This window comes from Schistocerca gregaria, chromosome 5, assembly GCF_023897955.1.
Source record: "Schistocerca gregaria isolate iqSchGreg1 chromosome 5, iqSchGreg1.2, whole genome shotgun sequence".
NCBI lineage: Eukaryota > Metazoa > Arthropoda > Insecta > Orthoptera > Acrididae > Schistocerca > Schistocerca gregaria.
In genome coordinates this window covers 132,113,247-132,137,824 of record NC_064924.1, presented here as the reverse complement: position 1 = coordinate 132,137,824, position 24,578 = coordinate 132,113,247, and positions in this window count along the sequence as shown.

Genomic DNA, 24,578 nt, shown 5'->3' with positions numbered 1-24,578 from the left:
TTAGCAGCTGCAGTACGGTGTATACACTCAACTACATAGCGAATTTGTTACAAAATGTTGCTCAGTATATAAGAAATAAAGTCTAGCTGGTCAGCTACATTATGTATTAAAGGGTTATTATTCAACAACACCAGTGCTACATACTTGTGGCAGTATTATTAAATGCCAAAGAATGGTGTTTTTTTTTAGGTTTCTCGATTTTGTTTTTTGCATGTTTGAGCCAAGTTGCAGGGCAAACTTATGAGTACGGATTTCTTGTTTTTGTGTTGCACGGTAAATTTGATTTCATTATTGTGGCTCAGAATACTACATGTGGAGTTAATCGTTGTTACGTAACACACATCACTCCATTCAGTGTGAAATAAGGAGATTATTATACCACTTAATTACACAGTCATTTACATTACTTAAATGTAGATCCTTATCCGCAGGATCGGTCTAACGTAAGCCTGTCGACATGGTCCAGTACATACACGAGTACTGACGCTTCTGTCGAGTGAGAAGAGATGTAGTCGTACGAGCACGGAAAGGCCATACAGCGTAAGCCTCTTTTCATGAGAGGCGCATTACGCCACGACAGCAGCCGTTTTGTCCCGCTTTAGTGCTAAACACTCCATCAGTCTCCCCGTCTCCATGATGAAAGCGCTCTACGTCCCGGAAACAAACCGACATGAATAACAAACGTCTCTCCGGTTACAAGCAACTGCTCGCGCAGTAGAAGTATATGCAAGCAAACTGAAAGCTTACAATAAATATGCGAGATTCAATACGTGATTATTCTCCTCCGTGGCTTGGAACAATTAGAAGAAAAATGTTTAGGACGATAATATAACCACTAGAACAACTTCTTGAAAACCATCATGTTAAAATCTAATTTCTACGCCGTTTATTTTAGTGTATATTAGTGTTTCTTGGACTAGAACGGCTCGTATAGCTTAATGCTTGTTTTTGCAACTTGGACGGCTGAAGCAACCAGTTCGTTTTCGATCATTGAGAAATAGGTAACATGGTCCGTCGCTGAGGCTGTTATAACCGGGCACTCTTCTCGGTATCTGAGAAGGGAAGTGGTTCTATGGTTCTATGATGGCTACATCTATGGTTCTATGAAGGCTACATCTACGGTTCTATGAAGGCTACATCTATGGTTCTATGAAAGCTACATCTAATGGCCGGAGTTTGTGTGTTGCGTGTGGTGGTAGGCACACGATTATTACACCATGTTTCCGAGCTAGTTCAATCAAGTCGATGTTCCTCATGTGGGAGAAATGCCCTTCCAATACCATAGCTATAACTGGGCTGTTGGTAGATGGTTTTGTAAGCTGTAAGAAGTGCTTGAACCATTATGTAAAAATAATGAGCTGAATCCATCCTGAGGGGTGACAGCTTGCAATTGCAATTGTTTCTGGAGGACAACCGTTCAACAATTCTGCTTTCATAATTTTACGAGGGAAGACAATCAGCGGCGGAACAAACATGCGAGCTGCATTCACGCAAGTTACCCAGGGATCCTCTTTCTTATGATGACAAACTTCCAAACTGCTTTTTGCCCTTTAGGGAAGCGAAAAGGCCAGTTAATAGAGTCGCAACTTACAATCGAACTTGGGGCGTCATGTAATTGGCAACTATCCACAGGAATTGCAGCGAGTATTGAGATTACAAAGAAGCAGCAGTGAGAATATACTAGGAGCTGAAGCTAGTCGTGAACAATTAAAATTAGTGTGGCAGATGTGGAAAATATTACGGTACAAATTCATTGCTCCGGTGTTCATTACGTGCCAAGTGAAACCATTTATCATCTCATCTGCAGTACTATTTCTAAGATTTTGAATTAGATCTTCCCACTACAGCAGGAGTAAGGAAGAGCCAATCAGTTGCAATAAATAGTGGTTTTCAAATAACCTTGACCACAGCTTCGATGGATTTAAACCAATCTTCTTCAGAAGAAACTTCATATTAGCAACTCATCTAGTAAAAGCCGTTTCCACTGAACATGTACCGCCAACGGTCTGTATGTTTATATGTAAAAATTAAGACCCCTTGGAACAAGGGCTTGTCACATCAGTAAAACCACTAATCACTTAAAATAACAGACCATATCTACATCTGCATGATTACTCTGCAATTCACATTTAAGTGCTTGGCAGAGGGTTCATCGAACCACAATCATACTATCTCCCTACCATTCCACTCCCGAATAGCGCGCGGGAAAAACGAACACCTAAACCTTTCTGTTCGAGCTCTGATTTCTCTTATTTTATTTTGATGATCATTCCTACCTATGTAGGTTGGGCTCAACAAAATATTTTCGCATTCGGAAGAGAATGTTGGTGACTGAAATTTCGTAAATAGATCTCGCCGCGACGAGAAACGTCTTCGCTTTAATGACTTCCATCCCAACCCGCGTATCATATCAGCCACACTCCCTCCCCTATTACGTCATAATACAAAACGAGCTGATCTTTTTGGCACCCTTTCGATGTCCTCCGTCAATCTCACACAGCGCAGCAATATTCCAACTGAGGACGAACGAGTGTAGTGGAAGCTGTCTCTTTAGTGGACTTGTTGCATCTTCTTAGTGTCTTGCCAATGAAACGCAACCTTTGGCTCGCCTTCCCCATAATATTATCTGTGTGGTCTTTCCAACTGAAGTTGTTCGTAATTTTTACACCCAGGTACTTAGTTGAATTGACTGACTTGAGAATTGTACTATTTATCGAGTAATCGAATTCCAACGGATTTCTTTAGGAACTCATGTGGATCTGCTCACACTTTTCGTTATTTAGCGTCAACTGCCACCTGACACACCATACCGCAATCTTTTCTAAATCGCTTTGCAGCTGATACTGCTCTTCGGATGACCTTACTAGACGGTAAATTACAGCATCTGCGAACAACCTAAGAGAACTGCTCAGATTATCACCCAGGCCATTTATATACATCAGGAACAGCAGAGGTCCTAGGATGCTTCCCTGGGGAACACCTGATATCACATTCGTTTTACTCGATGATTCGCTGTCTGTAACTACGATCTGCGACCTTCCTGACAGGAAATCACGAATCCAGTCGCACACCTGAGACGATACCCCATAGGCCCGCAGCTTGATTAGAAGTCGCTTGTGAGGAACGGCGTCAAAAGCTTTCCGGAAATCTAGAAATACGGAATCAACTTGAGATCCCCTGTCGATAGCGGCCATTACTTCGTGCGAATAAAGAGCTGGCTGCGTTGCACAAAATCGATGTTTTCTGAAACCATGCTAGGTACGTATCAATAGATCATTCGCTTCAAGGTGATTCATAATGTTTGAATACAGTATATGCTCCAAAACCCTACTGCAAACCGACGTCAATGATATAGGTCTGTAGTTCGATGGATTACTCCTACTGCCCTTCTTAAACACTGGTGCGACCTGCGCAATTTTCCAATCTTCAGGTACAGATCTATCGGTGACCTAGCGGTTGTATATGATTGCTGAGTAGGGAGCTATTGTATCAGCGTAATCTGAAAGGAACCTAATCGGTACACAATCTGGACCGGAAGACATGCCCGTATCAAGCGATTTGAGTTGCTTCGCAACCCCTAAGGTATCTACTTCTAAGAAACTCTTGCTAGCAGCTGTTCGTCTTTCAAATTCTGGAATATTCCATTCGTCTTCTCTGGTGAAGGAATTTCGGAAAACTGCGTTCAATAACTCCGCTTTAGCGGCACAGTCATCGGTAACAGTACCATCGGCACTGCGCAGCGAAGGTATTGACTGCGTCTTGCCGCTTGTGTGTTTTACATACGACCAGAATTTCTTCGGATTTTCTACCAAATTTCGATACAGTGTTTCGTTGTGGAACCTATCAAAGGCATCTCGCATTGAAGCCCGTGCCAGATTTCGCGCGTATGTAAATTTTAGCCAATCTTCGGGGTTTCCGTTCTTCTGAACTTCGCATGCTTTTTCCGTTGCCTCTGCAACAGTGTGAGTGTGGATACAAGGAAAACAATACCTGAGGCAGATGCACCGATAAACAAGTACGCAGAGATAGAGACATTTATGGAACATGTTAATACGAAACTACGTCGGGAGAATCGTAACGAGCATATAATAAGGGAAAGGTATTATCTACAACTGAAGGTTAGGCGCCCGGAAATTGGATGAAGAGGGACGGTACCTCTTCCTGATTTATGTCGTATTTCTAGTACTGTCTGTGATAGTGCGTAGCAGAGAATTTAGATTATTATGGTATTTGGCATCAGTAGGAAACTTAGTGACTTTAGGAATCTGGGTATAACTGATTTCTTTGGATATGAAGATCTTCACGGGAAATTGCGCGATTGACCTGACGCGGTATCCTCGCGATGCAGTCTGGTAGCCAAAGTTTATGGTTCAGTGAGTGGACAAAATGTGGAACAACCAACGACATTCGATGCCTAATGCGGTGTAGGAAAACCATTGGCATTCGTAACAGCGCCCATGCGTCTCGGAATGAAGAAATACAGGTGCTGCACGATTTTCTAGGAATATTATGTCATTCTTCCTGCAAAATAGTGACACGCTCAGGCAAGATAAGGTAGGTGGACAGCAGTCACGCACCGTTCTCTCCAAATTAGACCACAAAGACTCAATAATATTGAGATCTGGTGACTGTGGTGTACAGGGGAGCGAGATTCAGGGGATATTCATCATTGTGCTCACGGAACCAGTCCATGACGATGCGAGTTTTGGGGCCCTGCAGTCTTGGAAGGAGACATCACCACCAAGCCGAGCTGCACCGCACCGCAGTAGAGAGATGAAAGTGGGTCGAAGCAGCGATGCGGGTGGTGGGGGCGTCAAACCGCACCGCTCTGTGCCTCTCTGCGCAACAACGAACAAGTTCTCTACAGTGTCGGTGCATCAGGAAGTCGTTCGCGTGCGACTGTGTTTGGACGGAATTTCTCGTTTTTCGTTTTTAGAACAACTTTGCGCAGTTACAGGATGGCAATTACCTAACTACATGAAAAAAAATCCTCACAATGCTGAACGGTTTGCGTTAGGACGTTAAAACTACACGCTTGGCCACTGGGCATGATGGGAATTAGTAGACGCATGAGTGGTTTGTTTAGCTACGAAGCCCGCATTCATTTGGATGGATCTGTCAGTCAGCAAAAGTGGCGCTTTTGGGGACTGAGAATCCGCATTTCGCGATCGAGAAGCCTCTTCACTCTCAACCGGTGACTGTGTGGTGTGCGATGTCCAGTCACAGAATATGTTGTGGTGTTCAGTCCTGAGACTGGTTTGATGCAGCTCTCCATGCTACTCTATCCTGTGCAAGCTTCTTCATCTCCCAGTACCTACTGCAACCTACATCCTTCTGAATCTGCTTAGTTCTTTCATCTCTTGGTCTCCGTCTAAGATTTTTACCCTCCACGCTGACCTCCAATACTAAATTGGTGATCCCTTGATGCCTCAGAACATGTCCTACCAACCGATCACTTCTTCTGGTCAAGTTGTGCCACAAACTTCTCTTATCCCCAACCCTGTGCAGTACCTCCTCATTAGTTATACGATCTACCCAACTAATCTTCAGCATTCTTCTGTAGCACCACATTTCGAAAGTTTCTATTCACTTTTGTCCAAACTAGTTATCGTCTGTGTTTCACTTCCATACATGGCTACACTCCATACAAATACTTTCAGAAACAACTTCCTGGCACTTAAATCTTTACTCGATGTTAACAAATTTCTCTCCTTCAGAAACGCTTTCCTTGCCATTGCCAGTCTACATTTTATATCCTCTCTACTTCGACCATCATCAGTTATTTTGCTCCCCAAACAGCAATACTCCTTTACTACTGTAAGTGTCTCATTTGCTAATCTAATTCCCTCAGCATCACCGGAATTAATTCGACTACATTCCACTATCCTCGTTTTGCTTTTGTTGATGTTCATCTCATATTCTCCTTTCAAGACCCTATCCATTTCGTTCAACTGCTCTTCCAAGTCCTTTACTGTCTCTGACAGAATTACATTGTCATCGCCGAACCTCAAAGTTTTTATTTCTTCTCCTTGGATTGTAATACCTACTCCGAATTTTTCTTTTGTTTCCTTCACTGCTTGCTCAATACACAGATTGAATAACATCGGAGAGAGGCTACAACCCTGTCTCACTCCCTTCCCAACCACTGCTTCTCTATCATCTCCCTCGATTCTTATAAGTGCCATCTGGTTTCTGTACAAATTGTAAATAGCCTTCCGATCCCTGTCTTTTACCCCTGCAACCTTCAGAATTTGAAAGAGAGTATTCCAGGCTACACGGTCAAAAGCTTTCTCTAAGTCTACAAATGCTAGAAACGTAGGTTTGCCTTTCCTTAATCTAGCTTCTAAGATAAGTCTTATGGTCAGTATTGCCTCACGTGTTCCAAGATTTCTACGGAATCCAAATTGATCTTCCCTGAGGTCGGATTCTACCAGTTTATCCATTCGTCTGTAAAGAATTCGCGTTAGTATTTTGCATCCGTGACTTATTAAACTGATTGTTCGGTAATTTTCACATCTGCCAGCACCTGCTTTCTTTGGGATTGGAATTATTATATTCTTCTTGAAGTCTGAGGGTGCGATATTCCTAGATGGCATGGTGACTACCGAAAGCTAAGTGAAGGTTTTGGAAAATGAATTCATCCCCATTATCCAAAGTGACACTGATTTCGAAAAGATGTGGTTGATGCAAGACGGAGCTCGAACCCTTAGAACCAGGAGAATATCTTATGTCCTGGAGGAGCAGTTTAGGGCCGCATTCTGGCTCTAGGGTACTCAGAGGCCACTGGATGGGCCTCGATTGACCGCCATATTCTCCGGATCTGAACAGATGCAACTCCTTTTTGTGGGGCTACATTAAAGACAGCGTGTAGAGCAATAACCCCAAAACCATTGCTGGGCTGGAAACAGTCATTCATGAGGTCATCGAAGCATCGATGCCGGCCGGTGTGGCCGTGCGGTTATAGTGCTCAGAGCAATTTGAACCATTTGAAGCATCGATGTTCTGACACTTCAGCGGATCATGCAGGATTTCGCTATTCGTCTGCGCCACATCATCTTCATGATGGCAGGCATATCGAACATGTCACAACCTAAATCTAGATATCTGTAGTGACCTTTTTCATTTTGAATAAAGTGTGTGCGCAACATTGTAACTAATTCACCGTTCTTTTTTCATATAGTTCAAAATTGTCTTCACTAAATGATGGCCTCAAAACTTTGTAATCGGGCTTACGTCGGACATTTGGCGTCCGCCTTCGTGCGTCTGGCTAGTTCAGTATTTTCACATTTTCTTGATGCTCTCCCGGCAGTCAGACAGGCCAATGCCCATTCCTGCTATCCTTTTTCGTATACGTTCAATAGCCTCTGGTAGTCCTGTCTGGTATGAGTTCCACATAATCGCGCAATATTCTAAGATGGGATGCATGCGTGCTCTATTGCCCTTCAGTAGAGTATGAGCAACATAGCGTGAAACGAGTGCATTTTAGCAGAACTGTATCTCCCTCAAGAGCTATAAACAGACGATGAGAATATGAGGTTTGTAGCCTCCCCATTCCTAATCGGCCTATTGGAGTGCTATATAATCGACCGTGACTATGTGTGCCTATTTAAATTATACAATGAGTAAGGTAGGAAAATGATACCGGTTAGCAGGAGGAAGGTGTACAACAGACCTTCATGAAGTATAATAATTTTGAAATGGGAGGAAATTTAGTGCAGTCACTCACAAATCACACACGGAGAAAAAAGGTATCACGTAATATTTCAACAAAAAACACTGGTAACACCAAATATATTGATTACCAGAAAAGGATAATTAAACAATCGTCAGTCCACTAGGGCAATCAAGATTTAGAATCTTAATAAAGGTAATGCCAAAGAAAAACAAGCAAATAATCATTGGCCAGGCAACAGAATTTTGTCGCGCTTTTCCACAACACAACAGTTCACGAGAAAATAAATGAATCAGAAAGCACTGAAACTGCAGTTACTTAAGCTGGAATACTAGGTTTTGAAAGTAAAGGATGTTGCTGGCTAAATAAATGACTGACTGCTACTGAAAATTTGTTTCGCAAAAAATTACTTTTAGTAATCTCGGCAAAACGTAATGCAAGACCTAGAAAAATTCAAGCTACTTACTTTTAGTCATTGAAAGACTGAACTGAATTTACTTTAAGCAATGGGCAACTCATTTACTTTTAATGTAACAGTAAGGAACGCATCAAGCCAGCAAAAATCACTCGCTAAGCTAAATACAGAATAAATGAAATTGCGCACACTTAATTTATGCTATATCTTTAGTTATTAGTTTTCCCAGCTACATTTTACGTTACTTTAAGCGAGTGAAGTTAATGCTCAAGTTTGCAAGTTAGTTAAGCCTCTGTTATGAAACAGAAGATTGAACAGTTACTGAGGCAGCAAAGTTCGGGCTGAAACTGTTCATTAGCAAAGAAACAAAACTAGCAGTAAATAGTTAATCAATTTTCATATTTTTCGACTCTGGGTGATTGCGTGGAAAGAGACTCTGCTGGGTAGTAATGTCTGAGGACAATGACAACATAGGTTCCCTACAAGTTTTAACTATTGCAGGTTATGATTCAAGAAAGTTAAACTGTGTGAAAGAAATGCCACTGAGTAATGCCTCCATAGAAGGGCTTAACAACTGGCCGGATTTGAGCGCGAGTACTCGCGTCTGCTCAGGCAAGTGCTAGCGAGCAGGTGCAAGGTCGTGGGGTAGGGAGGGAGAGGAAGGAGGGGAATGCGAGCGCACGTTTGAATAGGGCCACAGCGTGCCTATTGAATTCGCACTGACTGTGTAACGTTTAAGTACTGCGATCTGCTCTAACAGTCACTTCGCTGGTTAAGAATCATGTCAAGTCGCCGTTGTGTAACCCCAACCATGCTTTCGCAGTTCAACCCCCATTGGGAGGAATTGTCTCTGGTGTTGAAATGTTTAGCATGTCACAAAACGCTGAATTCTTTTAGGATATTTAATTTGCAGCAACATTATATGTCGTATCAGGCGAAAGACTACGGAAGTGGAAAATGTGATAGACCAGATCGTGCACAGGAAGTTATTAAATTTAAAGGAAGCTATCCGAAGAAGATCTGGACGACGAAGAAAAATCAACTGAGGCAGCTCTCAGAGTGAGTTACAAAATTTCTTTGCTTTTAGCAAAATCCCTGCGCCCCTTCACTGATGGCGATTTAATAAAAGAATGTTTGGTAGTTGCAGCGGAACATTTGTGTCCATCTCAAGTTGAACAGTTTCGGATTGTGCCATTATCTAACATGACAACTATGCGTCGCATACAGGACATGGCAGACGACGTCCAGAGCCAGCTTGCAAATATCTGTAAAGATTTTATGGCGTATTCTCTAGCTCTGGACGAAAGTGTTGATATCACTGGAACAGCGCAGCTTGCCATATTTATTGTTGTTGTTGTCTTCAGTCCTGAGACTGGTTTGATGCAGCTCTCCATGCTACTCTATCCTGTGCAAACTGCTTCATCTCCCAGTACCTACTGCAACCTACATCCTTCTGAATCTGCTTAGTGTACTCATCTCTCGGTCTCCCTCTACGATTTTTACCCTCCACGCTGCCCTCCAATGCTAAATTTGTGATCCCTTGATGCCTCAAAACATGTCCTACCAACCGATCCCTTGTTCTAGTCAAGTTGTGCCACAAACTTCTCTTCTCCCCAATCCTATTCAATACCTCCTCATTAGTTACGTGATCTATCCACCTTATCTTCAGTATTCTTCTGTAGCACCACATTTCGAAAGCTTCTATTCTCTTCTTGTCGAAACTAGTTATCGTCCATGTTTCACTTCCATACATGGCTACACTCCAAACAAATACTTTCAGAAACGACTTCCTGATGCATAAATCTATATTCGATGTTAACAAATTTCTCTTCTTCAGAAACGCTTTCCTTGCCATTGCCAGTCTACATTTTATATCCTCTCTACTTCGACCATCATCAGTTATTTTACTTCATAAATAGCAACACTCCTTTACTACTTTAAGTGTCTCATTTCCTAATCTAATTCCCTCAGCATCACCCGATTTAATTTGACTACATTCCATTATCCTCGTTTTGCTTTTGTTAATGTTCATCTTATATCCTCCTTTCAAGACACTGTCCATTCCGTTCAACTGCTCTTCCAAGTCCTTTGCCGTCTCTGACAGAATTACAATCTCATCGGCGAACCTCAAAGTTTTTACTTCGTCTCCATGAATTTTAATACCTACTCCAAATTTTTCTTTTGTTTCCTTTACTGCTTGCTCAATATACAGATTTAATAACATCGGGGAGAGGCTACAACCCTGTCTCACTCCTTTCCCAACCACTGCTTCCCTTTCATGCCCCTCAACTCTTATGACTGCCATCTGGTTTCTGTACAAATTATAAATAGCCTTTCGCTCCCTGTATTTTACCCCTGCCACCTTTAGAATTTGAAAAAGAGTATTCCAGTCAACATTGTCAAAAGCTTTCTCTAAGTCTACAAATGCTAGAAACGTAGGTTTGCCTTTTCTTACTCTTTCTTCTAAGACAAGTCGTAAGGTCAGTATTGCCTCACGTGTTCCAACATTTCGACGGAATCCAAACTGATCCTCCCCGAGGTCTGCATCTACCAGTTTTTCCATTCGTCTGTAAAGAATTCGCGTTAGTATTTTGCAGCCGTGGCTTATTAAACTGATAGTTCGGTAATTTTCACATCTGTCAGCACCTGCTTTCTTTGGGATTGGAATTATTATATTCTTCTTGAAGTCTGAGGGTATTTCGCCTGTCTCATACATCTTGCTCACCAGCTGGTAGAGTTTTGTCAGGACTGGTTGTCCCAAGGCCGTCAGTAGTTCTAATGGAATGTTGTCTACTCCGGGGGCCTTGTTTCGACTCAGGTCTTTCAGTGCTCTGTCAAACTCTTCACGCAGTCCATATTTATTAGAGGTGTTAATAGAGATCTTCAGGTGAGGGAGGAGCTCCTCGATGTAGTAGCCATGAAGAACACTACAACTGGAGCTGATATTTTAAGTAGTGTTGAAGAAAGTATTGAAAATATAGGATTGTCATGAAATTCTTTAGTTTCAGTGTCTACAGACGGTGCACCAGCGATGACAGAAAAATCAGGTTTCGTTGCGCTGCTGAAGGAGAAAATGCAAAAACTGACCGTGCCGAATGAAATAAGGGGCGTTCACTGTGTGATCCACCAGGAAAACTTATGTGCAAAGAGTATCACTCTAAAAAATGTGATGAGTGTTGTTGTTCGTACAACCAATGATGTAAGGAAGCATGGGCTACAACACAAGCAATTTAAAAGCTTTCTTGAAAGCCAGTATGGTAGCGTGCCTTATTACAGCGAGGTCCGCTGGCTTAGTCGTGGCGAATTATTAAATCGATTTTTTTTTTTTGCCTATTAGATGAGATAAATATGTTCATGGAAATAAATAATACGTGTCTTCCTGAATTGAAAGAGCCTTCATCGAAATGTGATCTCGCGTTCTTAGCAGATTTAATTGGCCATGTGAATGCTTCGAACATTTCACTACAAGGTAAAATTTGCTAATTACTCAATTCATAGATCGAATATGAGCTTTTAAAATGAAATTGACACTTTGGGTGAGTCAGCAGGAAACAGGAAGTCTAGTTCATTTTCCTAAATTATCATCCATGCAAGATGTTCACAAAGACTGTGAACGTTATTCACATAGTTTAGTTGCCCTTAAGGAAGAATTTGATCAACGCTTTCAAGATCTGACTGCACTAGACAGTGATTTTGATCTGTTCCCCTCTCCATATTCAGCGAATATTGAAGAGATTCGTCCTGAGCTGCAACTAGAAATTGTTGACCTGCTGTGTGACAGAGAATACAGAGACAAATTTCAGAACAAGAAAAACATTTTGGAATTCTACAGACACTTCCCTCAGGATAGATTTCCTCGTTTGCACAAACTGGCGGCTACAATAATATCCGGTTCTAGGCGCTCGGTCCTGAATCGCGCGATTGCTACGGTCGCAGGTTCGAATCCTGCTTCGGGCATGGATGTGTGTGATGTCCTTAGGTTAGTTAGGTTTAAGTAGTTCAAAGTTCTAGGGGACTGATGTCCACAGCTGTTAAGTCCCATAGTGCTCAGAGCCATTTGAACCTTTTTTTTTTTACAATAATATTAATGTTCGGTTCCACGTAAATTTGTGATCAACTGTTATCTGCAATAAAATGTAACAAGAAATGCCTTGTCTGATCGAAATTTAAACTGCACGCCGCGCCTACAATGCACAAGAACAATTACTCCGAACATAGACGCAATTGTGAAGGGAAAAAGGACAAGATAACCGAGAATCCCACACTTCAGTGACACCTTTTATTGTGTAACAGTTCACAAATTAATACGAGTGTAGAGGCATACTCTAAGCTAATAAAATTATGTGGCACGTGTACATTCTCCTTTATTTGTTTCATTTGTCGCAGTAATAATTCGTGCGTGATATCCCTGCAGGTTGCCGCGGATTTACATTGACTAGCGGCAGCTGTTGTGTGCCCCACGTGACTCCCCCCCCCCCTCTCCACTCTGGTCCGGTAGTGGGGGTACCGTGCTCGCGCTGCTCTGTGCTCGCGCCTTGCTGCTCACAGCGAACACGTATATTGTGAAGCCCTGCTACAGGGTGTTTCAAAAATGACCGGTATATTTGAAACGGCAATACAAGCTAAACGAGCATCGATAGAAATACACCGTTTGTTGCAATATGCTTGGGACAACAGTACATTTTCAGGCAGACAAACTTTCGAAATTACAGTAGTTACAATTGTCAACAACACATGGCGCTGCGGTCTGGGAAGCTCTATAGTACGATATTTTCCACATATCCACCATGCGTAGCAATAATATGGCGTAGTCTCTGAATGAAATTACCCGAAACCTTTGACAACGTGTCTGGCGGAATGGTTCACATGCAGATGAGATGTACTGCTTCAGCTGTTCAATTGTTTATGGATGCTGGCGGTACACCTGGTCTTTCAAGTGTCCCCAGAGAAAGAAGTCACAGGGGTTCATGTCTGGCGAATAGGGAGGCCAATCCACGCCGCCTCCTGTATGTTTCGGATAGCCCAAAGCAATCACACGATCATCGAAATATTCATTCAGGAAATTAAAGACGTCGGCCGTGCAATGTGGCCGGGCACCATCTTTCATAAACCACGAGGTGTTCGCAGTGTCGTCTAAGGCAGTTTGTACCGCCACAAATTCACGAAGAATGTCCAGATAGCGTGATGCAGTAATCGTTTCGGATCTGAAAAATTGGCCAATGATTCCTTTGGAAGAAATGGCGGCCCAGACCAGTACTTTTTGAGTATGCAGGGACGATGGGACTGCAACATGGGGCTTTTCGGTTCCCCATATGCGCCAGTTCTGTTTATTGACGAAGCCCTCCAGGTAAAAATAAGCTTTGTCAGTAAACCAAATGCTGCCCACATGCATATCGCCGTCATCAATCCTGTGCACTAAATCGTTAGCGAATGTCTCTCGTGCAGCAATGGTAGCGGCGCTGAGGGGTTGCCGCATTTGAATTTTGTATGGATAGAGGTGTAAACTCTGGCGCATGAGACGATACGTGGACGTTGGCGTCATTTGGACCGCAGCTGCAATACGGCGAACGGAAACCCGAGGCCACTGTTGGATCACCTGCTGCACTAGCTGCGCGTTGCCCTCTGTGGTTGCCATAGCCATACGCGGTCGCCCTACCTTTCCAGCACGTTCATCCGTCACGTTCCCAGTCCGTTGAAATTTTTCAAACAGATCCTTTATTATATCGCTTTTCGGTCCTTTGGTTACATTCAACCTCCGTTGAAAACTTCGTCTTGTTGCAACAACACTGTGTTCTAGGGTGTGGAATTCCAACACAAGAAAAATCCTCTGTTCTAAGGAATAAACCATGTTGTCCACAGCACACTTGCACGTTGTGAACAGCACACACTTACAGCAAAAGACGACGTACAGAATGGCGCACCCACAGACTGTGTTGTCTTCTATATCTTTCACATCACTTGCAGCGCCATTTGTTGTTGAAAATTGTAACTACTGTAATTTGGAAATTTTGTCCTCCTGAAAATGTACTGTTGTCCCAAGCATATTGCAACAAACGGTGTATTTCTATCGCTGCTCGTTTAGTTTTTACTGCCGTTTCAAATATACCGGTCATTTTTGAAACGCCCTGTGTATAGTATTAGTTATATTTTGTCACTAATGGTCTTACGATGTTGTAGCCATGCGGACGACAAAGAATGCAGACGACGACAATGCTGAACTTCCGCTGTTGTTGCTGCTGTTTGTTGAGAAGCACGAGTCGTCTCCAGAGCCACGGATAATTATGGGACAGGCATTAGTTAGAAGTGCAGCTTCCTCCGGCTGTCCGCTCCGGCCATGCCCTCAGTACTCACGGATTAACAAATTAATCGCGCCTACACTGGCGCGATCACAGATGCACACCGCTTCTACGGGAGCGCCCAGCAAACATTTCCGCACTTTTTTATGGCTCAATCTGCTCTGCTTCCTCTCTGCTCGCAGCGCGATAGAGACTCTCCATACGCGAAAATAAACAACGGCACATGCTGTCGACACGTTAAAATAAAGTTCCCTTGGCTATTACACACTCATTTATAATATTTACATTACAACTACAAACAGTTACATACAAATAAATACATTATTACAACCATCAGATATTAAATATATTTCCCGTACTAAAGCTTACACATTTGGAATCAGAAGTACAGTGTAGTTTATAAATTGATATTAAACGCGAAAATTTTTAAATGGTGCAGTAGGTAATTTGTCTGCATTTTCGGTGGTGGAACAAGGGCTTCTATTCCTCCACATAAATTAGACACTTCATTAAAGTGCCTCCAGGGGAGTTCACGCCTTATTAAAATCCACTAACGAGTGTCCATATCTACATCTACAGCTACATGGATACTATGCAAATCACATTTAAGTGCCTGGCAGAGGGTTCATCGAACGACCTTCACAATTCACTAGTATTCCAATCTCGTACAGGGCGTGGAAAGAATGAACACCCATATCTTTCCGTACGAGCTCTGATTTCCCGTATTTTATCGTGGTAATCGTTCCTCCCTATGTAGGTCGGTGTCAACAAAATATTTTCGCATTCGGAGGAGTAAGTTGGTGATTGGAATTTCGTAAGAAGATCATCCCGTCGCAACGAAAAACGCCTTTCTTTTAATGATTTCGAGCCCAAATCCTTTATCATTTCTGTGACACTCTCATATTTCGCGGTAATACAAAACGTGCTGCCTTTATTTGAAGCTTTTCGACGTATTCCGTTAGTCCTATATGGTAAGGATCCCACACCGCGCAGCAGTATTCTAAAAGAGGACGGACAAGCCTAGTGCAGGCAGTCTCCTTAGTAGGTCTGTTACATTTTCTAAATGTCCTGCCAATAAAACGCAGTCTTTGGTTAGCCTTCCCCATAACATTTTCTATGTGTTCCTTCCAATAAAAGTTGTTCGTAATTGTAATACCTACGTATTTAGTCGAATTTACGGCTTTTACATTGGACAGATTTATCGTACAACCGAAGTTTAACGAGTTCCTTTTAGCACACATGTGGATGACCTCACACTTTTCGTTATTTAGGGCCAACGGCGACTTTTCACACCATTCAGATATCTTTTCTAAATCGTTTGGCAGTTTGTTTCGGTCTTCTGGTGACTTTATTAGTCGATAAACGACAACGTCATCTGCAAACAACCGAAGACGGCTACTCAGATTGTATCCAAAATCGTTAATATAAACAGCAAAGGGCCTACAACACTACCTTGGGAAACGCCAAAAATCACTTCTGTTTTACTCGATGACTTTCCCTCAATTACTATGAACTGTGACCTCTCTGACATGAAATCACGAATCCAGTCACACAACTGAGACGATATTCCATAAGCACGCAATTTCACTACGAGCCGCTTGTATGGTACGGTGTCAAAAGCCTTCCGGAAATCCATAAATACGAAATCTATCTGAAATTCCTTGTCAATAGCACTCAACACTTCATGTGAATAAAGAGCTAGTTGTGTTTCACAAGAACGATGTTTTCTAAACCCATGTTGACCGTGTGTCAATAGACCGTTTCCTTCGAGGTAAAGTAGGTAGTGTTCAGTGTTACCACTAACGATTATCGAGATCCTGGGAAGGGGAGCCATATACTAGCGTTCCACTGCTATGGTTGGATAAAGGATTTCCAAGTGAATAGGGAGTAATTACTGATAAAAATATATCCTGAAAAATGGGGAGCATAATGAAATGATTCTGTTAATGATAACGAAGTATTTAATCGTTTTGAAGGGGAGCCAAATGCACATACATCCGAACCTCCAGGCGGTTATTCTTTCCAGCTAACAGTATACTCTCCATTACTCACATAAATGAATTAAGATTTGCCCAGTGAAATTAAAAAATGAACCCTGTATGTGAATAATAACTCATGGTCCTCGTAAAGTGGCAGAGCTGAGGTCACTATGCAGTTTGTTTTCAGAACGATAACTACACATGTGGAAAAAATGGTACTTTTGAAGACAAAACGCACACTAAGCATTCAACTACCTAAGACACACTTCATGTATGCGTGAATGGCCCTCAAGTTACAGTGTAAGATAGGATAAATGAGGTGTTACCTCCAGGTATCGCAACCAAATCAGCTTCAATTGATGTGGCAGAAACAGTTGTATTACCCATGACATAAAGAAGGTTCCTGTTCCGATATGAACAGGAATAAATACATACATTTGCACAGTAGTAAGCAAGACGTAAGACGTGGGAGTACAAGATTCACTGTAATCAGAATCTACTCACAAATCGCAAGAGAAATGAAATAATTAAATGAGAAAATCAGGAAGAAGGCGTTAAGAATGATATTCTTAGAAATCACATCAAAACTAAACGACACCGAACCTCAAATAAATTCAGACACTGAAGCCAGACCCACTTTCCAAGTACACCGATCTGTGTCCAAGAAATGAGGGTGAAGTGCTAGAGACCGAGCCAAAATCTCCCCAGAAATTTTGCATCTCTCATTTCCTGCCATCCAGTGAGAAAAAAACTGCGACAGAAACCAGCGTGTGCCAGTAAAATCATGCGGCTGTTTGTTGGTGTATTGGCCAAAAGGAAATTTTCATTTCGTATCGCCTTCTCTTCTGCTGAGTCCTGAGTCCGAGATACGTGCGCGCCTGTCAGAACCCAATCAAAGCCCTTGGCTCGTTGTTAGCTTACGAAATGGAGAGGAAATCGTCGTTTCGAGTTGCCTTTCTCTTCTGAGAATTTTGAAGTATCCTAACAACAGACGCACATGAAAACGAGCGCGGTTTAGTGGCTTAATGCCACGTCTGGTGCCAAAATGGCACTGCATCATTGCGTTGGCACTCCTTTCCCGTCGGAAAGCCTCCCTGGCCAGTACATTCGGAATGCAAATGGCCGTGCTGGAATCAAGTTCGAAATGAAGAAACACGCCCACAATGGGAGCTGCAGAATGACCCACAGTTATCACGTGGAAGTCATATACTCTTGTCTGTGAAGAACAACGAGACCGCTCAGAAAGCAACCGACTCAGAAAGACTCCAGTGAAAACCGAGCGGGGTGAAACCATACAAGACGGATGATTATAATTCAACTTTAGTACTTGAGAGGAACACCACGAGAAACGAGTAATCGCAAGACAAGGGAACTTTGTGGAAATGTTTGTAAGGATATGGAGAAGAGAAATGACGAGTAAACCACTGAAAGAAACATTTTGATTTCCACATGATGTGGCGTTAGGTAAGGATTGCGGTATTTTGCAAATCGTGGGCAGGACTACAACAAAACCCAGTACCTATGATTAGCGTAACATGACGTTTCGTTTAATCGCTGCCTCTCCCGACTAAAGATAGTTATACTGTTAAAGAAATGTTCACCTAAGAACGTGTACCATTGCTGTCTGTCAAGCAGTGTAAATGGGACCAAATTTTTTTCACAAGAGTGATCTCACACAATTTAGCGAACTATTATTCAAGGTGGTATTACTTTCCCTGAAACAAAATGAACTATTTTTACACACAATACTAATGTATTCTTTCCTGTCAAAAAATATTCCTAATAATTCTTACGAAATAATCAGGGTTCATATATTAGCAGAGAACAATTTCACCACGTAAGATACTGTTTGCACCATGTTTAAAGATTATTCATAATTTAAATCAAATTTATGATTTCTGGATGAGTTCTAGGCTACCAATGCGCAATTATTACTGTGGACATTGACCATCAAGATTGTTGTGTCCTTAGTAGTTTGATTTAAAACTGCCGCTGCAATATTTCACTAACATCGCGGCCGACATAAGACCGTTACTTATTAATTCTGTTTCAGACGTTGTTTCACTCTCAACAATCATCATATATATTAAATCTTCTCCTGTACCTTAACTATGTGCATTAACATTTAAAAGTGTTTCTCCATGTTAATCACTCATTATTGAGGGCATTACCAATAACCCGCCCTGTAGATCAATGGCGCTAATGGCTGCGCTCCATTGTAGCTAAACAGAAAACTTAACATTTATATAGAAAGAGAATCATATTAAAATAAAACTTCAGCCACCCCTATTGATTTCAATGACACAGAAACTATTTCAAATATTACTTAACAACATAATACAGTTTTTTTACCGACCTCAGTGCTACAAGACATCAACGGCGTCCGACCATTACAACAGTTCGAACAAGAAGAAGGATTATTCTAGAAGAACCATAGATAACAAAAGATGAAGATTTCCTTTATCTTTTTCCATGAGCATTGTCTGAAATAAAATTCTCACAGAACATTATGTCACTGACAATAATTAATTATTATTATTTTAGTATCGATGAAGTCATTTTTTTAATATCATGAGAATGTTCGCTCAAATTGCACACTCAATGCCGTCGGGAATATTGTTCTGAATAAAATATAGTCGTGCATATTACAATGAGACGGTAGCATTTGTTCACTGCACATCGTGTCTACGTTCCAGATTACAGACGTTGTTCAATGTGACGACCTCCGGCATCCACGACAGACTGGAACCCCACCAGAGATACCATTTCACAATTGTTCACAGCACATTTCGAACAGAGGATCGTGGAACGTTCAGCTGTCGCGGCAAAGTTCGTACACTGCTTGAAAATCGCACTTTCCGTCCAGCATTATCAACCATGACAACAGCAACTTCTTCAGCAATTTGTGGTACAATTGGCCATCGGTATCGCCCAAGAGAAATTATGCCAGTTCGCCAGTAAATTGGAGCTTCAGAAACATATTCTTCAACTCTGGTGCGAAAAGAGTACCTCTCCGTATTGCTTTAATGCATCGATACTCGTGAAGAGCAGAAGCGCTGTTCCTATTGTTTTCATGAAACAGTTCTAAGAGTTTACTTTGCACAGACCAGCGCTGAATGCAACTGCGATCCACAATGACACTTGTGTTTCAACCCTTTCCGCCTTACCAGTTGTTGTTGTTATCTTCAGTCCTGAGACTGGTTTGATGCAGCTCTCCATGCTACTCTATCCTGTGCAAGCTTCTTCATCTTCCAGTACTTACTGCAACCTACATCCTTCTGAATCTGCTTAGTTCTTTCATCTCTTGGTCTCCCTCTACGATTTTTACCCACCACGCTGCCCTACAATGCTAAGTTGGTGATCCCTTGATGCCTCAGAACATGTCCTACCAACCGCTCCCTTCTTCTTGTCAAGTTGTGCCACAGACTCCTTCGCAATTCTATTCAATACCTCCTCATTAGTTATGTGATCTATCCATCTAATCTTCAGCATTCTTCTGTAGCACCACATTTCGAAAGCTTCTATTCTCTTCTTGTCCAAAGTAATCGTCCATGTTTCACTTCCATACATGGCTACACTCCATACAAATACTTTCAGAAACGACTTCCTGACACTTAAATCTATACTCGATGTTAACAAATTTCTCTTCTTCAGAAACGCTTTCCTTGCCATTGCCAGTCTACTTTTTATATCCTCTCTACTTCGACCATCATTAGTTATTTTGTTCCCCAAATAGCAAAACTCCTTTACTACTTTAAGTGTCTCATTGCCTTACCAGTACCGGCATCTAACGGCAAGTCAAGGCACTAACACTACCAACAACGCAGATCCTTGTAGCACACAGTGTGAACATCATTCCTATAGAGTTTGGTAACCGTATAGTAAATAGTTCTCCGTCTATACTCGCTGAAGTAGCGAAAGTTTAATTATAACCACCCTGTACCACTATTTTGATAAAATCCAGATCGCTCATTCCTTGACATGCTAAGAAAACATCTACCAACACATACATTGTAGGTTAAAGGTACTGGCAACTCCTTCGCTCGTAGTTGCTTCTCCTGTAACTAGTACCTGCTTGCTCTCACATTTAAATAATTTGTGTAAATTAATCTCAAACAGAGGCATCAAATAATCTACATAAAGGTAACTTTTAATGTTCACTGAAGGGCCAAAGAAACTGGTACACCTGCCTAACCCTAGGATGCATATACAGGGCCTCCGAAGCCCTTGTATGTCTTCATTTAAATATATATATATATATATATATATATATATATATATATATATATATATATATAATTTATGTTTGATTTCATACCGCTTTCCAGTACTCTTTCACTAACACTGTGACATTCCTCCTATCAAATCTGAACGATATACCTTTATAAGTTTTTGTGTAATTCAATACGTTTACTCATACACCGTGATTGCATAAGCATGACTTCAGAGGCCTTCACACATTTGTAAATGTTCTTTAGCCTATATTGCCTTCAACATTTGTTTGGGAGCAGTTATTAATTCAACAATAACTGTAGTGGTATTTCCAGCAACAGGAGTGCCAACAGCAGCAGTAGCTATATTAGTAATAGTATAATTAAAAACAATGCACACAACTTTCACATATTGGCGATGTCGGTGTATTATCGATCTTTTTGCTATCAAATGTTTTATTATTGCAAAGTATTGTCATCCTGTGCTGCTCTTGTCAGCCTCATTGTTACTGTAGTTTGTTTGTTGCGGCAAGGCCCATATTGTTACGAGTATGACTCGTTTAGTGCTGCACAAGCTGCTGTTCGAGAGACACGCCTTTTGCTATGGCTTCGACACGCAAATGCAGCTAATTTTGAAAGTGTTGTGGCTCAGTGGTTTGAAGTAGATGATTCTTGCGAGGAAGGAAATATCTTTGAAGAACCAAGTAGTGAAGAACCAGCCAATGAACCTGCATATGTGAATATTGAGGCAGATGTCAGTCCTTCCGATAATATTACTTCATCAGAGTCTAAAAATGAAGAACCACCACAAAAAGGTATAGAAGACCACACATACGTTAGTCGGAATGGAACTATTTGGAAATTAGATCCTCCTGCAACTTTTCGGACGCCTGTCCATAATATCGCAAAGAAGGCACCTGGCCAGCCCGTGGTTGGAAAACCTGTAAACCTAAGGATTCCTGGGACTATTTCATACTAGAGGAAATCATCAACTGCACAAATATTGAAGGCAGAAAAGTGGCTGCTTTACGTGGCAAAACGTGGAAAAACGTTTAGCTTGCTGAAATGGAAGGGTTTTTTTGGTCTTTTACTGATTTCTGCTGTTGAGAAGAGGTGGGATGCCCCTATTAGAGAATTATTCTTGGATGAAAAGGCAAATCCTACATATAAGGCCACCATGTCAGTAAATAGACTCGAGGATATAAGGACAATGATTAGATTTGATGACAGGCGTACCCATGAAGCTCGATCTGCAGATGACAGACTTGCAGCTGTTCGCTATGTATAGGAACTATTTCTTGACAAGTGTAGAAATAGACTGATTCCCAATGATTCGATCACAGTTGACGAACAGCTAGTCCCATTCCGTGGAAGATGCAGCTTCACCCAGTATATGCCCTCTAAACCAGCCAAGCATGGCATAAAAATATTTTGGCTATGTGATGCTACATCTGCATATGCTTTAGACGGAATTGTTTACACAGGAAGGAAGCCCCATGAACGTATTCATAAAAATCGTGGATTGAATGTGGTGCAAGATCTTGCTAAAAGCATTGATTGATCATTAAAAAATTATTACTGTTGACAACTTCTTTACTAGTGTGCAGCTGGCAGAAGAGACGCTTCAGAAGCAGATTACAGTGGTGGGAACAATCAAACAAAATAAACCAGAAATTCCTAATGAGACGAAACCATCTGTCTCAAGAGCGATTAATTCCTCTTTGTTTGCATTTAGAGATGACATTACAATGGTGAGTTATGTTTCCAAAAAGAAAAAGTCTGTAGTTCTCATTAGCATAATGCATCACGACAGAAACATTGATGAAACTCATGCAAAAAAGAAACCAGATATAATAAAATTCTATAACTCTACGAAGGGTGGAGTAGATCAAATGGACCAGAAAATTCGTTATTACACTTGCAAGAGACGAACAAGAAGATGGCCATTTGCATTATGGATGAATATGATGGACGTCGCAGCAATGAACAGTGAAATTTTATTTTCCGCCCAACATCTGACATACCATAGTAGAAGAAGTGATAAAAGGCGTTTGTTCCTACGAGATTTAGCAGAGGAAATCGTAAGACCACTAATGGAACTTCGTATTCAGATACCTAATCTTCCAAAGAAAATCGTTGATGCCTTGCAAAGATGTGGTGTTCAAAAAGATGTCATAGTGCCGAACCAACTACCTGTTTCAGGAAAAAGAAGAAGATGCAATTATTGAATTATTGTCCATATAATAAACACAGGAAAAGTGCTATGACGTGCATTAAGTGTAAAATCAACATTTGTAAGGAACACAGTGGCGTTCTTTGTGCTTCTTGTTTGTCACATGTTGAAAACTAAGAAATATGCAATTTTATGTGAACAATGAATAATAACTTTTTTCAAAATATTGCCTATGTACATAATATTGTGAATAATGAGTATGTTTTAATTGAAGAAATTGGTTGTAAAAATGTTATAAAATGTAAACTGCAACTTATATGTCAACTAACAAAATTATTTGTGTGTGTTGTATGTAAATGAATGTAACTAATAAAAATTCACTCTTAGAGTTTTTTTTAAATTAATAAAATATTAATCAAGCCCACCAGATCCTGTTACTGTATCTTAGGAATTTTTCAACATGACAATAAATTTGACAGAAATAAATTTAACTCCAAAGAATGATTATATGAAAGAAGGAAAGTTTTAAATTAGGGCAGAGCTTTGGAGGTCCTGCATATGCATTCGTGTATGTTTTCGACACCATGCATCCTAGGGCTAATATCATGTGGTAACAGAGGGAGCAATCAATCTACATAAAGACAACTTTTAATTTAGAATAAGGAGCCAGAGAAACTGGTACACCTACCTAACATCATGTAGCGCCCCCACGAGCACGCAAAAGTGCCGCAACACATGGCATGGACTCGACTAATGCCTGAAGTAGTGATCTCTTCTGAACAGAATGTTGCAAGGCATCCCAGATATGCTGAATAATACTCATGTCTGAGGGTTCGGTGACAGCCGGTCTCTGTGGCCGAGCGGTTCTAGGCGTTTCAATCTGGTTCAAATGGTGCAAATGGCTCTACATACTATGCGACTTAACATCTGAGGTCATCAGTCCCCAAGTCTTAGAACTACTTAAACCTAACTAATCTAAGGACATCACACATCTCTATGCCTGCGGCAGGATTCGAACCTGCGACCGTAGCAGCCGCGGTTCCGGACTAAAGCGCTTCAGTCTGGAACCGTGGGATCGCTACGGTCGCAGGTTCGAATCCTGCCTCGGGCATGGATGTGTGTGATGTCCTTAGTTTAGTTAGGTTTAAGTAGTTTTCAGTTCTAGGGGAGTGATGATCTCAGATGTTAAGTCCCATAGTACTCAGAGCCAATTTAACCATTTGAGGTTCGGTGACCAGCGAAAGTGTTTAAACTCAGAACAGTGTTTCTAGAGTTGTTCTGTAGAAATTCTGTACGTTTGGAGTGTCGCATTGTCCTGCTGCAATTGCCCAAATCCGTCGGAATACACAATGCACGTGAAGGGATGCAGGTGATCATACAGGATGCTTACGTACGTATCACCTGTCAGAGTCGTATCTAGGCGTATCAAGGGCCTCATATCACTCCACCTTCACGCGCCCCACACCATTATGGGGCCTCCACCAGCTTGAAGAGTCCCCTGTTGACATGCAGGGTCCATGAATTCACGAGCCTGTCCCCATACCCGTAGAATCTGAAACGAGACTGGTCCCACCAGGCAACATGTTTCCAGTCATCAACTGTCCAATGTCGGTGTTCAACGGGCCCAGGCGAGGCGTAAAGTTTTGTGTCATAAAGGGTACAATAGTGGGCCTTCGGCTCCGAAAGCCCATATCGACGATGTTTCGTTGAATGGTCAGGACGCTGACACTTGTTGATCACCCAGCATTGAAATCTGCACTAAATTGCGGAAGGACTGTCACGTTAAGCGATTCTCTTCAGTCGTCGTTGGTCCCGCACTTGCAGGATCTTTT